The sequence below is a fragment of the Trichomycterus rosablanca genome, chromosome 27, assembly GCF_030014385.1.
Source record: "Trichomycterus rosablanca isolate fTriRos1 chromosome 27, fTriRos1.hap1, whole genome shotgun sequence".
Classification (NCBI taxonomy): Eukaryota; Metazoa; Chordata; class Actinopteri; order Siluriformes; family Trichomycteridae; genus Trichomycterus; species Trichomycterus rosablanca.
In genome coordinates, this window is record NC_086014.1 from 11565066 (window position 1) to 11571065 (window position 6000).

The window sequence follows — 6000 nt, forward strand, 5'->3', positions numbered from 1 at the left end:
TTTCAATTTCGGAAGATGTTTTATGTAAATCTGGGTCGTCTGTACCGTTTATGCATAAAGAGAATTTTTAATATAGCACCTTATTTAAATGCATATTGCTGAAGATTTCCCTTCAAAAAAGTTTACTTTCACATCTGTGTGTGGTCAGAAAGCCTCTGGTTTATTAAACGCACCTATTGAACGGACCTGACCCGGGTTAAGTGCTTTTCCAGGCATTCTGTTGCATTAGCTCGACTTTAAAGTACATTTATTTATTTATTTTATCCAAAGCTACTTACAAATATAGTGCAGAACTGGTTTATCTGTGTTTTGAGGACCTGAGAACCTTAAATCCTTCCACAAAAGCAAGATTTTAGCTTAGAATCAGGTGTCCGACCTAATAAAAATAATGATTTAATCAGGAGACACTTGGTTTCACAGGTTTACCAGCAGATTGCTCCAGAAATTCACGTAGTATCATGAATTAATAAAACTATAAATCATGAACCGTTCTTAATTAGGAAACTGACCAATCATCTCTCTTTCACGTTTTTAAACTACTAGCAGTGTGAAGCTTGCTTGTCTATAGTGTCACCCAATTAAAGCAAAGAACAAGGATGCCAGAAACAGGCACATTATTAATAATTTAATATTTTAATGATCTAAGCCAGAGGATTTCAAACAAACAAAAAACAGGTCATAGAGAAAAATAATACTAATTAAATTCAGTATTTTAAAAAGCACATCAACATATATAAATATATATATTGTTTTATGCATTTTCTCCCTTTTTCTTTTTTTTTAGCGCGTCCAATTGCCCGATTGCGTCATGCTTCCTCTCCACCAATGCCGATCCCTGCTCTGATCGAGGAGAACGAAGCTAACCCAAGCCCCCTCCGACACGTGGGCAGCATGCCATATGCATCTTATCACCTACACATTGACGAGGGCTGTGCAGTTCAGCACTGTGTACGGAGAGACACACCCCGAGAGCACTCTTTTTCCCGTCTCTGTGCAGGCTGCATCAATCAGCCAGCAGAGGTCGTAATTGCATTAGTTATGAGAGAGACCCCTATCCGGCTTAATCCCACCCATATCTGAACAACAGGCCAATCGTCGTTCATGTGGCCGCTCAGCCTAGCCGGCAGGCAGAGCTGAGACTTGATACGACGTATTCGAGATCCCAGCTCTGGTTCCAGCGTGTGTTCTTACCGCTGTGCCACCTGAGCGGCCAGACATGAAGTTTTCTTAATGTTACATTTTGTAAACCACAGTGGGACCAGATTGCTACCGTTTTATTAATTTAGTATATTTCATTTTGATGGGTCGTTTGTGTTGCCTGGGTCATTGTAAAAATCATGAATAAAATATGGGTTGCTTAAAAAATAATAATAAAAAAAACAAACCCTGATCTAAGTAGCTGTGTGTCAGTGTCAGGTTCTGGAAACCCAAGGGCCCAAAATCTGACATTACAAATGACCCAACAAGTATACAGTCATCACATTACTCGCTTGTTCTACTGAAGCCCAGTGCGCCTGGAATTTCCAGTAAAACTCCAGTCTGCCGTTTTTCCACGCGCCGTCAGCATGAAAGCATCATTAGTTGTTGGACTTAGAGGCCTCGCGCATTCCTGTCTGAGTGTATTTTGGAAACAAGTGATGCAGGCGAGCTCCTCTGTTGTAAGGAAAAATCCCAGTAAAACTGGCGTCTGTAGTCCGGAATAAACTGTGTCAGGAATGTATTAAGCACAACCTGACCCACCCTACTTGGATACCCTACATAAAGCCAAAGCCGGCTTGTTTTCCTTGCTTTTTGGGAGATACTTGAACCTAGTCATGTGACCATGATGATTTGGTGCTTATCGAAGTAACTTAAGGGAATCACTCTCGCTGTGGTTTGGTGGAGTCCGAGAGCCTACAAAATGTCTTATTACACTTTGTTTTATAAAAACAAAATAGAAGCATTTACAGTATTTAGCAGACACTTTTATCCTAATCTACAGTGTATCACAAAAGTGAGTACACCCCTCACATTTCTGCAGATATTTAAGTATATCTTTTCATGGGACAACACTGACAAAATGACACTTTGATACAATGAAAAGTAGTCTGTGTGCAGCTTATATAACAGTGTAAATTTATTCTTCCCTCAAAATAACTCAATATACAGCCATTAATGTCTAAACCACCGGCATCAAAAGTGAGTACACCCCTTAGTGAAAGTTCATGAAGTGTCAATATTTTGTGTGGCCACCATTATTTCCCGGAACTGCCTTAACTCTCCTGGGCATGGAGTTTACCAGAGCTTCACAGGTTGCCACTGGAATGCTTTTCCACTCCTCCATGACGACATCACGGAGCTGGCGGATATTCGAGACTTTGCGCTCCTCCACCTTCCGCTTGAGGATGCCCCAAAGATGTTCTATTGGGTTTAGGTCTGGAGACATGCTTGGCCAGTCCATCACCTTTACCCTCAGCCTCTTCAATAAAGCAGTGGTCGTCTTAGAGGTGTGTTTGGGGTCATTATCATGCTGGAACACTGCCCTGCGACCCAGTTTCCGGAGGGAGGGGATCATGCTCTGCTTCAGTATTTCACAGTACATATTGGAGTTCATGTGTCCCTCAATGAAATGTAACTCCCCAACACCTGCTGCACTCATGCAGCCCCAGACCATGGCATTCCCACCACCATGCTTGACTGTAGGCATGACACACTTATCTTTGTACTCCTCACCTGATTGCCGCCACACATGCTTGAGACCATCTGAACCAAACAAATTAATCTTGGTCTCATCAGACCATAGGACATGGTTCCAGTAATCCATGTCCTTTGTTGACATGTCTTCAGCAAACTGTTTGTGGGCTTTCTTGTGTAGAGACTTTAGAAGAGGCTTCCTTCTGGGGTGACAGCCATGCAGACCAATTTGATGTAGTGTGCGGCGTATGGTCTGAGCACTGACAGGCTGACCCCCCACCTTTTCAATCTCTGCAGCAATGCTGACAGCACTCCTGCGCCTATCTTTCAAAGACAGCAGTTGGATGTGATGCTGAGCATGTGCACTCAGCTTCTTTGGACGACCAACGCGAGGTCTGTTCTGAGTGGACCCTGCTCTTTTAAAATGCTGGATGATCTTGGCCACTGTGCTGCAGCTCAGTTTCAGGGTGTTGGCAATCTTCTTGTAGCCTTGGCCATCTTCATGTAGCGCAACAATTCGTCTTTTAAGATCCTCAGAGAGTTCTTTGCCATGAGGTGCCATGTTGGAACTTTCAGTGACCAGTATGAGAGAGTGTGAGAGCTGTACTACTAAATTGAACACACCTGCTCCCTATGCACACCTGAGACCTAGTAACACTAACGAGTCACATGACATTTTGGTGGGAAAATGACAAGCAGTGCTCAATTTGGACATTTAGGGGTGTAGTCTCTTAGGGGTGTACTCACTTTTGTTGCTGGTGGTTTAGACATTAATGGCTGTATATTGAGTTATTTTGAGGGAAGAATAAATTTACACTGTTATATAAGCTGCACACAGACTACTTTTCATTGTGTCAAAGTGTCATTTTGTCAGTGTTGTCCCATGAAAAGATATACCTAAATATCTGCAGAAATGTGAGGGGTGTACTCACTTTTGTGATACACTGTATTTACAGTACTGTGACGGTATGTTGTCTAGGCAACTGAGCCTTGTTTAAGGACCCATCAGTGGCATCCTGGCACTGATGGAGCTTGAACCAGTGACCTTTAATTACTAGTCCACTGAAGTGATTCTGTTGGCCCTGATGTACAGTGATGCTGGCTGTTTAGGAGTCACTTTGACCCCTGAACTTTTCAATTCCGAACTTTGTTAGCTAAGAATTTGAGGCTTGTTTAATCACATCACTTAAATCCAAAATACAATACAGCAAACCCTGTTCGCTCTTACAGTGTTGCGCAATAGAACGCTTCAGTCCTACTTTGCTGATTGTTGTTTTTTATCTGTTGACTTGCTGTTTCAGTATCTGTGGAGGATTTTTTTTAAAGATTTAAAATGTAAGTATGAGGTTAAACACTTCATTATGAAAGCACCAGTATCTGGTTCATCTTTACAGGCTCTAAATTAGGACATTAACCTTTTTGTTTAAACAGTTTGAGCATGTTGGGGCATGTTCTGGTCCTAAAAATAACAGACAGATGATTACCTTTCTCTACATCCTTCTTATTTCCTTCTCAACAGTCAGTACTAATAGCTGGCTGTTTAAGAAAATACTGACTTGGTTTAAAAGAGAAACGTAATAGTAGGTTAGTAGGTTAAATCAGTGGTTCTTAACCTTGTCCTGCTTTGATTTTTTTTTTGTATTGCGTACATTATTTTACATAATTGTAACATTACCTACTTTAAAAAAGTCATGAGCCAGCAGGATGATACTCGGTACACCAGTTCAAGTTTGGCGTCTTAACTTCCAGAGAAAAGGCATGTCTACATTTACATTTTCGGTATTTAGCAGACCCCTTTATCCAAAGCGACTTACAGTACTGTGACAGTAAACTGTCTAAGCAACTAAGTGTTAAGGGCCTTGCTCAAGGGCCCAACAGTGACAACCTGGCAGTGGTGGGTCTTGAACCAGTGACCTTTTGATTACTAGTCCAGTACCTTTACCACTAGGCTACAACTGCCCCATGTCTAAATTTTTAGTTACGTTAAAATGCTGCCTACTTGTCTGCCTTAATTCTAAGTGGTAATATGACTGAATACTGAGGGAGCGTCCAGTGCTTCCTTAGCGGTGGAGGCAATCCCAGCATTCTGTGTGGCACAACTTTTCAAATATGGCGGTCAAATGCGGCGCATGCTACAGGTTGTGTCATCTCAGCTCATTGGTTTGAATGGCCTGAGGCTAACTGTGTTAGCTTATTAACCAAAAACTGCACTGACATCATCCGTATAGTCTCTAAGTAGTTTGTCTAAATAATCTGCTTTATAAATTCGATGTCTTATTAGAATCCTCTGTATTTAGGCAGCTGCCTAAATAGGCAGTAGGCAGCAAGGCAGCTCACTAGGTTTTCAGACAGACCCAATAACTCAAAGACTCTTGAGATCTCCCCAACTTTTTCTTGCACTTGACGTGTGTGTGTGTGTGTGTGTATATACTGTATATTGTGTGTGTGTGTGTACGTGTGTGTATATATATATATATATATATATATTGTGTGTGTGTATATATATATATATATGTGTGTGTGTGTGTGTATATATATGTGTGTGTGTGTATATACTGTATATTGTGTGTGTGTGTGTACGTGTGTGTATATATACAGTGTATCACAAAAGTGAGTACACCCCTCACATTTCTGCAGATATTTAAGTATATCTTTTCATGGGACAACACTGACAAAATGACACTTTGACACAATGAAAAGTAGTCTGTGTGCAGCTTATATAACAGTGTAAATTTATTCTTCCCTCAAAATAACTCAATATACAGCCATTAATGTCTAAACCACCGGCAACAAAAGTGAGTACACCCCTTAGTGAAAGTTCCTGAAGTGTCAATATTTTGTGTGGCCACCATTATTTCCCAGAACTGCCTTAACTCTCCTGGGCATGGAGTTTACCAGAGCTTCACAGGTTGCCACTGGAATGCTTTTCCACTCCTCCATGACGACATCACGGAGCTGGCGGATATTCGAGACTTTGCGCTCCTCCACCTTCCGCTTGAGGATGCCCCAAAGATGTTCTATTGGGTTTAGGTCTGGAGACATGCTTGGCCAGTCCATCACCTTTACCCTCAGTCTCTCCAATAAAGCAGTGGTCGTCTTAGAGGTGTATTTGGGGTCATTATCATGCTGGAACACTGCCCTGCGACCCAGTTTCCGGAGGGAGGGGATCATGCTCTGCTCAGTATTTCACAGTACATATTGGAGTTCATGTGTCCCTCAATGAAATGTAACTCCCCAACACCTGCTGCACTCATGCAACCCCAGACCATGGCATTCCCACCACCATGCTTGACTGTAGGCATGACACACTTATCTTTGTACTCCTCA